This window comes from Phoxinus phoxinus (genome assembly GCF_949152265.1).
Source record: "Phoxinus phoxinus genome assembly, chromosome: 7".
Classification (NCBI taxonomy): Eukaryota; Metazoa; Chordata; class Actinopteri; order Cypriniformes; family Leuciscidae; genus Phoxinus; species Phoxinus phoxinus.
Genome location: NC_136882.1, coordinates 12546823 through 12559014, shown reverse-complemented (window position 1 = coordinate 12559014; position 12192 = coordinate 12546823). Strand labels below are relative to the sequence as shown.

The following is a 12192-nucleotide window of genomic DNA, read 5'->3' as shown; positions in this document are numbered from 1 at the left end:
GTGTGTGTGTGTGTGTATTCTGCTACAACTGTCAGCCATGGACAAAACACAAATTATTTTTTTCATCGTCATCATCATCACCACCACCATCATCATTATGTCTTATTTATATATTTAAACCATTGTGTTGTTAATAATAAAATAAAATAAACACAATCTATTAGTTTTATGTGTATTAATCTCTTAACCACCCACATATTTTAATAGCATATTCATATTTTAGGGGTAACAAAGCAAAAACAGCAATCTTTCAAATTTCCCTTTTGCACCCTTGGTTAATAATCATTGCTTGGAAACATCTCTGGAAGAAATGTTTATTTATTTCAGAGAAACTTAGCTCAGCTACAGATGTGTCCATTCTGCATCCATCTGTGACCCACAGCTGCTGAACGGGAAAAACAGGATGATTAATAAAATATGTTTATGCCAGTCTACCATGAAGCACAACACTGGGAAGTAGCGGAAAACACTTAAGTGTTCTTCTTTTATAACATTGCTGGATGTTTCTGATTAGAAGTAGATCCTCAGTGCAACCACAAGGGGCAAAGCTAATTGAGTTTCCATTTGATGTCTTTTGAGTGGATTTGATCACACACACACACACACACACACACGCACGCACGAACGCACACACACATTCGCGGGCGCGCGTTTTATGGAGACTATCCATAGACATAATGAACTATAGCCTACAAACTGTATATTATATTCCCTAACCCTAAACCATTGAAATAAATGGTGTCTAAAGTAATGCTCTGTAGGCTACATGTAGCCCAAGTAGGCTACTGTGTGTCCACGAGTGTGGTGTTGGAAAGAACATGTTACTAGTATAAATAATAGCACTTGCAACAATTTCATACTGGATAAGGAGCAGTTGAATGAATAAACAAGTGTAACATTGTTTTGTATTACAAGTTTTCTGAAATGCCATGTTGAAATTTGCAAATTATATACAAATATACTAATTTGCATACATTTCCAGATCAAAAATCTAAACAATGGCCATGCAGGTTCAAAATTCTTGTTTGTTACAGAGGGGATTTTGGATATTTCATTATATTACTCAATAAAAACAAAAAGAGAAAATACCATCAACACAACAGCCAGAAAAAAAAATTGCCATATTTTTTTAGAAATAAAATGGTGAATGATTCAAGAAAAAACTGTAAAAATCTTCTGAATGGATCAGAATAAAACTTTAAAGTTTGGTGTGTGTAAGTGCTACGGTGATTTGGCTCAGTGCATGAGAAAAAAAAACTCCTCTTGACAAAATAAGAGATGTATTGTAACGGAAATCTACAGACGCAAATAGATAATCCCCCGGTTGAAAAGGCTTAAGCTTGGTTCAGACTAAAATGCATGTTTGAGCTGTTTTAACAGTAAAGGAAAGTAACTTGCACGGACATATCTTAAAATATGTCACTGCCATTGTTTTGTCTCAAGATGTTTTTTTTTTTAAATGGCAGGTTTATAAAAGCTACTTAAATGTTGAACTAAGGCTTAATCCTGGCTTAATTTAAACCCTTTTTGTGAGACCGGGCCAAATTGTAATAAAATAAACACTTAAATGTTTTTGATGCTTCTTTTTCCTCTAGTCTGAAAGAAGACAAAAAGCTAAAAATTTAAAATTTGACCAGTGCCTGAAAAAACAGCTCTTTTGACTGCCTTGTAGTGTTTTGCCTTAAAAGCAATTAATAAACAGATTCAAACAAATGTATTAATCTAAGGTCACAATGGTCACAGCTCCTCTGATTCTTCTTTGACGAAAGCCTCTGAATACAGTCTGAATGCAAGTTGTTAGTGAACAGTTTGGCCTTGCTCTTGTGAGGAGTTACACTGTGCAAATTGAAGCTTTGCCAACAGAGCTGACATTATAGGATCTGAACCCTATCCAAAAGGGCATGGCAATGAGGCTGGAATTGGGGTCGGCTTCGTGTCCTTTCACCATGCGACAGAAAACAAGGGATTTTATGAAGAGAAAACATCATTCTTTGCCATGTTCCAGCACTCCTCTCTTTCTCATGTTGCATAGCTCAGTGTGAGCCAGACTCCAGCCTGTGTATGACACCCACATGTGTGCTTTCTCTCTCTCTCTCTCTCTCTCTGGTGTACGAGGATGCTGAAGTTTCTGATGTCATGTTCACAGCACTTCTGTTAATGCGCTTGGAACAAACGCACCATATTCGCTAAATTAGAAACTAATGAGATTCTGCACATTAGGGAATAAAATACATAAAATGGTGACAATATCAATGGATAATTGACATGATGCTCAGTACACGCATAAAGCGCTAACAAGTGTTTCCAAACACATGCAATCACGTTCAAGCCTGGCAAACATACACCTCCAGCTGCTGGAGTGTGACCCCTTTGCCAACTTGCTGATGGGCGCATTGTTTGATCTTTTCGATTGTGCAGCTGTAAACTGAATCTGCTCTTATTTAGTGTGTTTATGTCTCATTCAGACGTGTTCCCTGACATATAGCGCAGATGTGACAGATAAAGGACATCAAAGACTCTGCGCAATGCCAGTAATAATGCTGCACTGAAAGAGACACACAATGCAATGCTCTTCCTTTTAAACTTGGTTCTCCAAACCAGATCACTTCTGGGGGAATCTAATTAAAACTTTCATATTTTGTATACTTTCAAAAACATTATTAAACATGTTGTTAACCTTTGTTCTACTGACGTGATGTTATAATTGTTAACGGAAATTCACTAATAAAGCCGTAAGCTATAGAAGTAGTAGTGTAGTATTCATATCATTCTCAATGTTAGTGGCTCGGCTGGCACCGGCTATTTGATTTCTACCATCTTTGCTCATGTGCACTCAGTTTTTATGACAGCCAATCACTGAGCTGCAGTAAAATTACGACCATGCGGACTGGCTAATGGCACCGCAATTCATGAATTTGACATGACGTCACATCCTTATAGAAATGCCCACATGGATGGCAAAACAAGGCTTCCTCCGCTGCCCACCAGTTATTTTTACCAAGTATAGTCCTAATGTACTAAAACAGTGATATCAAATGACCAAACTCAGTATACACCTAATAGACCATACATATAATATACAGGCATTGCACCCAGAATATGAACACAATATGCACTAAATTATACGTTAACCTTTTTTTCCATAGAAAACCATTATATAGAAAATTATTAATGTGGCTTAATGCATAAGAGAGTGATATTGGAGGACTAAATTCAGTATACACCTTATAAATAAACAGGCAAGCAAATGAACCCAGAATATAAACTCAATGTGCAAAAAGCTTCCTCGTGCCATAAATAATAGTCCAACGGTGGAATGAGGGTGGGGGTTTTGGAGGTGGACGAGGAAGAGCTGAAGGATGACAAGACCCTGGGAAAGCCGGCAGAGGAAGAACCGACGGCAGATCTGATAGAGGGAGGAGCCAAGGTGGTGCCTTGGCGGATGGTCTGGGTGGAAACCTCGGGACCGACTGACTGAGGTGCAGCAGGACGAGGTGGACACCCAGGTGGAGCAGAAGGCCTAGGGTGACGCCACTGTGGAAGACCAGGTCAACACCGGAGGGAGTGAGGACCAAGGTGGAGCAAGAGGGAAGAAGGAGCACAGTGGAGCCGAAGGGGTGGAGGGCTGAGGCACTGCCGGAGGCACAGAAGTGCACGCTAGAACCAAGACGATGATTGATCAAGGCAGAGCTGGGGGATCGAGGGAGGGAGGACGGACCACGGTAGAGCCGAGTGTGCGCAGAGCCAAGGCAGAGCCATGGGCCTGGAGGCCCGAGGTGAAGCCAGGAGATCCATCTCACAGGGCCGAGCTGCTGGTGGAGAAGCCCAAGGCGGAGCTGGAGAGCTGGAGGGGATCAGCAGCAAGGCCAGAGGAGCCAGCAGAGAGGACGGGGACAGTGGAGGAAGAAGAAGTCTGGGCGAAACCAGGGAATCGAGGGTGGGGGAACCAGAGAATTCGAGGGTGGGGACAAAGGTAGGACCTGGGTCCGCAGACCACAAATCTAAGGTAGTAGCCTGCTCCTGGCTTGGGGATGGACTGGGCCGCAAGCACCGCCTCCTGGACGGACCTCGCGTAGGCTCTGGCCTCGGGCCGGTAATGGTGGCGGGATGGACACTGTGGCTGGCTGTAGCGCAGGGTCCGTGGCGGGCACGGGATCGGGCTCTGGTTCTGTGGTGGGCATGGACTTCATCTCAGCATCCGTGGAGGTGCGGGGCTGATGAGCTTTTCCTCCTCTGCCCTTGCAGGTACCACAATGATAGATGGTCAAAAGGTGCCTCGAGGACCTACTCTGGGCTGGCGTGGTAGGCTGGTTTGGTAGAACACACAGACGGAGCGGTGTGCCAAGGTAGTGGTGTGTGTGTAAGGCATGCCAGTTCTAAAAACACTCTTTATTTTAATCCAACCAGGATCAAATAGGAGATCACAGGATTAATAATAGTCAACATCACAAAAAGCAAAGATGATAACCAACAAACTAGGACTGCAAACTGAGGGCTAAAAATACACATAACAAACAAGGGAACTAAACTAGACACAGGAGACAGCAATACACAAGTATAGAAACAAACGAGGACATAATCAGTAACCAAGGAAACTGAAACTAAAAGTGGGGAAACAGAAACTAAAGGAAATGGAACAGAATGTAAAAATAAAAGCAAACCAATTGGAACATAACAATGACACCCCTGTTTTTATTGATTTAAATACTGCAGGTGCTTTATATCCATTCGTGGCTTGAAACAGAAGTCCTCTTGATGTTTTACCCTCCAGGACTCCACGGCAGTCATGTGACTGACAATGAATTACGCACACAGTCACAAGTCCTTCGTTATAAACTATCCTGGGCTGTGACGTCAAAGACAGTAGACAGGCAAAATAAGTATTTTTCATGATTTTAAGATCCCTCTGAAAAATTGGGCACTGGAAAACATCTAATATGATATAATTGCTTGGGAAATTTGCTCTACTTTTGAATGACTGATGTAGAAGGCTGCTTTTAGCAGGGGATAACTGGACCTTAAGCCATGTTTTACTATACCGTATAGGTAAGAGGTTTCTCAAGCACAATGTGAAGCGCAAACAATATGACAAAAGACACCATTTTTCAATAAATAGACACATTTAGTAACATTTAGTATAAACTATGCATTTCATAATGTTTGACAGGTAAAATCATGAAATATTCTCCAATTTGCCACAACCCGCCCTGAGAAAAAGTGATATGTGCTTAACTGTACTGTGTTATTTAGTATTGCATTTCAAGTGAATATATTTTAAATGTATTGAATCGCAACTGCATTACAAATTTGTAATTAGAAATGACAAATTATGTGTATTTCAATACATGCATGACTTCAAGTTTTTAACCGCATTTCAAAGGCAAAATAAGTAATTATGAAATATCAAGATTAAGTCCTAAGTCCTTAAGTATATTCTTTAAAAGTATATTATTTTCATAATAAGTAGCCTACTCTTTTAAAATAAGCTTTCATACTTTGTCACTCTGAAAACAAAGCGTCTGTTAGCATACCATTAGACATCCGCACGTTTATTTCTCCTTTACATAAGATACAGTGCTGGAATTTATTTCAATGATTGCAGTGCAGTTTTTTAATGCCCACCAAACACAGATTCACTGTGGTGAAGATAATGGGCTAATGTCCCACTCCTTTCTCATCCGCCGATAACTGAATGGCCCTTCCCAAAGATAAGATCGTGCACGTTCCATTAAACCTTAGGGCTGCCCTGGGAGATTCTGAAATACTTTCTGGACGACTTTGTTAAATTTATAACCCCCTGCAATGGGAATAAAATAATGAAAGGAATTAACTGTTATTGTCCTTCTGGGATTTGGCTTGTAAGGCAGAGTGTCTGTTTCTGCATGGGTGACTTTTTATTTGCTGTAAGACATGTTAGGCAGTTTACAGAGCAAGGGGAAATGGTCTTTAAAGACATGTTTTGAAGAAGGAGATAAAGGGAGGTGCTTTGTAGCTACAATGGATAGTTCACTTTAATGTAGTTACTATAGTATTCATTTCCTCCTCTGTGGAACACAAAAGGAGATATCTAGAAAAATGTCCAAGCTGCTGGTTTCCATAATAATGAATGGCGACCATGGCTGTCAAACAAGATCATAAGTGTCTTACATTTGTTTTCTTCCTCTCATAAAGCTTTGCAGAAGACTTGGAATAATGGTCTACTTTAATCGTACTTGTATGGTCCCCATTGAATTTCATTGGAAAAAAGCCAATATCTCTTTTTTGTTTAAAAATCATTCTGGTTATTGAAATAAATAAAACAAATTATATGAGACCTAGTGTTTATATAGTGTATATATACTGAATATATATATATATATATAACATATAATTTCTTATTTCTTGTTGTGTTTCATAAAATATTTTCATGTTTTGAGTAACATGAAGAGGAGTAAATGATGACAGAAGTTTCATTTATGAGTGAATTATCCGTTTCAGATTCCTGCAGTGGGAGAGGCTGAAGACTGTTTCTCCATTAGTGTGGACACTTTGCCAAAGGGCATCAGCGCACTGGTCCTGCAACATGAACATCAGCAGCAATGTCCTCCCTTCAGCAGAAAATAACAGCTGTCATCAAATGATGGACCTACGCGTTTCGATTCACAGTATTGCTCAACTGTGGTAAAAGCTATTCTTAGAAGTGTTTTTCCGTATTGCATGTGGTGGTGGTGGGAGGAGAAGGATGAAGATCGGCGGTACCTGTCTGGGTGTCCCTGAGAACCCTCTGCTATTCGGCCCGGCTGACTCCAAACACAGCGCTGGCCCTGAGCCGGCTGCACATTCCACAACTTCCAGACAGCTCCAGCTTTATTTTCAGGCAAAACGGCATCAGCGCTCTCACATGACATTCCCAAAAAAGGCACTGCGGCCCCAGACTACCCTGATTCTCTATATGACTTAACCATTGAGGAATTAAAACAACATGAGTTATGTCAAAACCAGTAGAGGAGAGTGGCCAAAGTCTCCAGTGTACTAATGATACGTTGATGACGCTAATAGATACAATGGGGTCCAAAAGTCTGGGGCCACTATTTTGCATATATATATATATATATACACACACACACACACACACGTTAATGCATTAACAAATAATACCTTGTCAAATAAAACACAAGCATGATTTCCATACTGAATCTGTTAAATATTCAATCTAAAAGTTGTTTTTTGTTCAACCAATGCCTAACAGTTGTTTTTTGTCCACTCAGTTCCCAACAGATTTATGAATCTTTATAAGTTCATTGTCCAACTATGCCAAAATGAACCTCACAAAATCCTATTATTCTAACATTTTCTGCGGGCACTTTATAATTCTGTGATTAAAATCACATTTTCTGACAGTCTCTCACAGCTTAAGGGTGAACTACACAGTAAAATATTCATATTCCAATTAAACACACTAAAATTACTGCCATAAATATAACTTGACAGCATGCACGAACAGCCAATAAATGGTCAAAGTAAATCTTTGAAACCTTTAATATTTAAAAACTTTCATTTCCCAAAATCTGCATGAGTGTGCCCATTGCTTTCCCCAAAGAGTCGAGATTTTAAGCCGTCTACAGATTACACATTTGAGTTTTAAGCAGGATATTGACTGGTTTGCATCATAGACGACTTTATGAAAGGTCTCACGCATTGACTTTTCCCTACGCCGCAGATAAAAACTGGAAAGAGGCTCATTTTGATAAATCACTCGGAGTCTCATCCCCAGTTTGAAGACTTTAATTGCACTGGGCATTTATGACCCAATGCATCTCTTTAAGCAGCTCATCTGCATATGCAGCATATCTCTAAGGACACACACTGATTGAAGGACAGCCATTTTCAGCCCAGAGTGTGTAAGCATTTTAATGTAATTGCGTCACTGGCTGTTGTATCAAGGGCCGGCAGATAATTGGACAGTCAGCTGAACATGGGAAGTTGTTGGTAATTTGAGAATTTGATTGCTTTTTCTTGTTATCTCTCAAGTGGATGTACAGTGAGGTGCCTTGAAACAACTGGCACTATTGTTAGCTGTTAGCATCACTGCTGCAGGACATTGCAAATCAGTGAAAAGAACCTATCGGTCCTGAAACATTATAATAGCCCACTTGAAATGATTACGCTAGTCTTCCTTTGAGAAGATCTCATTTAAATGGCCTTTCTATATATCTTAAGGAAATGTGTCTGTTTTAAATGCATTAGTTCCAGAAGTAAAATCTTTCAAAAGGTGTAAAATGTGGCTTTGCTCTGTCTCTGTAAGTTCATAACGCACTACTGCCCTCATCTGGATATTAGTGTATAGCTATACTGTACAAGTGCTTTATTATCTGTTACCAGGCAATCAACAACACAGTCACGTGGCAATACCTAGCATAAAAACAGAAAAGCGGGGGTTTTAATACAAAATAAGGTCCGTTTACTTTATCTATATCCCGAGGGGGAATGAAATCGGTTGCAAATGGCTTCATTTTGCTCAGACACTAATTAGACAAAAAGAGGCAGCATTAATCATCTGTCGGTGCTCAAAAAGCCCCCTAAGCACAGTTTTTCAGGATTAGATTAGATTGTGTTTACCCTAGTTCGTGAATTGTTTCAGTATTAGGGTTGATGATCAACATTAATTAGTTGGAGGCTGAGTGTCTTATCTTATCTTATCATTGAGTTATAGACCTTATTCACAGCAGCGTCACATTTTTTAGCGGGAATGAAAGCGAGGCTGTGAGCATCTCCATTGTTGTTGTAGGCTACTGATATTATTTAAAGTGTTTTTGGATTGTTCCGATGACGAAAATACCTTTCTAAGCAATTTCAGTAGACAATTTTTTTTAAATAAGTGATCTAGGTGCTTTATACAGCTTTTTTATACAGTCCATATACCTCACAGCCTCGCATTTATCATACCTGTCATGGCTGCTCTGAATAAGGTTTGTCCATATATGATTGCTTGTTGAATAGCACCCCCTGCTGACACTGAGAGCACAGTGAGTAGGCTAAACGTGTCTTTATATATAGCATCATGTGGCTACATTTATAAAAACTAAGATCGTGCGATTAAAACATAGCTGCATGTGTAGCCTATTACTATTGAGAATTGTTTGGTATTACTGCTTTGAGATTTACAAAGCGATTTGACCAACAGTGGCCATGGTTTTTGAAAATAGCTAGAAAAATTAAATGTCTAGTCTAAAAAATATAATGTAAAATTGTAGGGCTTTCCACTAAATGTGTCTAAAATAGATCAATATATATATGAAATAAATTATTAGTTTAGGAATTTTCTGATTATTCCTCATCCCAAAGCTTTCAAGCACTGCTGAAAATGTTTTAATACTTAGATCTTATTTTTAAAATAAATAAATAATTCTACAGCGACTTTAACTGATGGAAATATATCTATGCAGTTATTATTAATTATTTTAGTTTGAGTTTTTTTAATACATAAATTAAACATTTTGGAAAGTCACTGAACTAAAATAAGCTACTTTTTTTTTTAGATCAAATTTATCAGCGACAATGGCAAATCAAATTTCAAGTCTCAAATATTTTGGTATGAGTGTATAATGATAATCTCCTGTAGAGGGCGCGCATGTGCAGTCGATGGGCGGAGAGAGGCGAGTGATGATGCATTTCCTGCCGCTTTTAAACCCCGGTGTCTTGAGGTTTTTCTCCCTTTCCGAAGAAATACCAGAAGAAGCAGAGGTGGTTGAAGCAGTGGATCTTGAAGCCTTATATCAGTGACCGAAATCACTGTCCGCTACAATGACTCCCCAAGACGGCATAGCAGGTAATCTGAACTTTACCCACAATCTTAAATGCGCACGGATCTGGACTGAAGGTCATTTACACGACGGTTTTGGTTTTCCCTACTGTTCAGTTCAGGCTCTGGCCTACGAAACACGTGTTCACCATCATGAACTACTTGATGATGTGTATTGTTTGTAATAAATTATAATATTCTAAGTTACATACACATATAACTTTGTGCATTTTTACTTTTAAATGTATAAGCTGAAATATCTTATTTCAGAAAAATATTAGGATAGATGCAGTTCAGCTTAATCTGGAGTTAAATGAAAATATACATCGTTGCAAAATGTATAAACCATTTTCTATACCGTTAAAATGCAATCCTTTCCACTTTTATCTATTTTATTAACTTAGTAAATTATATTTATATATATATTTTAGTTTAGTCTTGTCACCTGAAAAAACAACTTCATAGAACAGGTTTGTTGAAGTTATGTTAGCATGAATTGCATACAGTATGTATTGTATTTTTAAATTATTTATTGATATGACAAAAAAAATAACTTCCCTGACGGTCAAGCATTTCTTTGTTAGTGATTATTCATTTGAGAGTAGATTGTGGGGAATTACTGATTGAATGTCTGGAGTTATGAAATGACTAATTTACTCCTCTCCTCTTCTCACTAGATGTGTTGCAGGACATGGACCGATATGGGCCGCTCTCTCACACTGGGGTCCGAGCATCAGTCGAGAGCAGAGGGAAGGTGCCCATTAAATGAAAATGCGTTTAACATGTAGGAGGCCGTCAGGTACTGCATTAGCATACGAGTGCTCACTAAGTCAAGAGCCCTTCTGCCTCATGAATATGCATTAACACTGATATTATATATCATGGTGAATGAGCTTAATATTGTTTTTTTTTCCCCCCCCTCTTAGGTTTTCATCATTAAAGCCAAGATGAAGTCAAGCTGAATGGCACACAAAGAAAATATTAAATGATGCAAAGGATTGTAAGGTAAAGCTAACTTGAATGCACTTTTATTGCAAATAGTTTAATAGCAATGGACTAAAATGCGATAAAGATGTGCAATGATGACTACAAAATTACTGAGGTCACGACCTGTGAAACTACATAATAGCATGTATTAGCTGAGCACATGTTTTCTCTGCAGGCTTGTGTGCCTGAAGGTCTGAGGACTTTATTTGACTCCTCCTCTTTTCCCAGTTTTTCCGCAGGCAGAACTATAAATCCAGATGGCATGCTGGGTCCACCCAAGCTGAGGAGAAATAACAGTGGAGGGCCGAAAGGCTGAGAGAAACAAATGTATGAAGGTGGTGATGGAATAAGAATCTCACACCTACAGCACCTACCACACTTGGCTCTCACACATCAGATGGGGAGAACGCACAGATGAACGCGTGTAAATGTAGTATACAAGACATTACCTAATGTTATGGTCTATAGATTTCCTCCTGTTTCATAAAAAACATCCAGTGAGGAATCCAAACAAAGCGTGCTGCGGTTGTTTGATGCTCATTGTAATGATAAAATGAGTGACTTTGTCTTCATCTTAAAAATTGTAGCTCATTATTGCATGTTTGAAAGAAAACTAGCTTCAATCAGTTTATACACTACTGTTAAATGCACAACTAAAACATCCAAAAACCACTAGAACAGTTGCATATTGTTGACTTTTGTGCTTGAATTGTCTTAAATGTTTCTTAAAATGTTTAAATGCAGAGAAATCAGCCTTTTTAACCTGTGTAACATCTGTCAATGACATGTCCGCCTTACCATTGATTTCCGGTTTTACTTCTGTAGAAACCATGGAAACACCAAAGACTCTTTAATGTGTGTTATATTAGGTGAACAACAGTTTGGATACCTTTATCCAGACTAAATGAAATGTTTATTTTCATGGTATATCCAAATCCCAAATAAAAAGTATACATGTAATAAACATATGTTGTGTTGCCTTCATGCTAATTTAAATGGAAAAAGATTTGAGGTAACACTGTTGACAACAATGGTGATTGCAGAAGGTCTAAAATGTGTTACGGTGATGGATTTTGGGGCAATGTGTTTATAAATAATAAAGATTAGGTAACTGTCTGAAGGTCTTTAGTTCCTAAATGTTTCAACTTGCCATGCAAACCCCACTTTTTCTGTCAGTTGTGAAGTGTGACCTGGATCCTGATGTATAAACCTTTTGGACGCATAAAAAGGCATAATTTCTCTACGCAATTTTCCATTTGTAGAGATTTATATAAAAAAAAAAAACTTCATGAATTATCGCATACTCTACTACACCTTGTGAATGCACTTTTAATGGAGTGAGTGAAGAAATTAAGTAAACGGTGATTTTAAACCATTCTCATTTTGATAGACATTTAGATGAAATATTCCACTCTCAATAGTTA

The 12192-nt window shown here is 38.6% G+C and overlaps 1 long non-coding RNA gene across 3 annotated transcripts; it reads left to right on the top strand.

Moving 5' to 3' along the window:
• The first annotated feature begins 7953 nt into the window (after positions 1 to 7953).
• Positions 7954 to 11704, top strand: LOC307002012. 3 transcript variants are annotated; one of them, XR_013798390.1, is made up of 5 exons: positions 7954 to 7968; positions 9602 to 9808; positions 10459 to 10580; positions 10708 to 10786; positions 11008 to 11704. It is a non-coding gene; the product is annotated as an uncharacterized lncRNA (long non-coding RNA). The 3 variants fall into 3 exon arrangements; XR_013798391.1 differs by having other exon boundaries at positions 10997 to 11704; XR_013798392.1 differs by lacking the exon at positions 7954 to 7968 and adding an exon at positions 8991 to 9005 and having other exon boundaries at positions 10997 to 11704.
• The last annotated feature ends 488 nt before the right edge of the window (positions 11705 to 12192 follow it).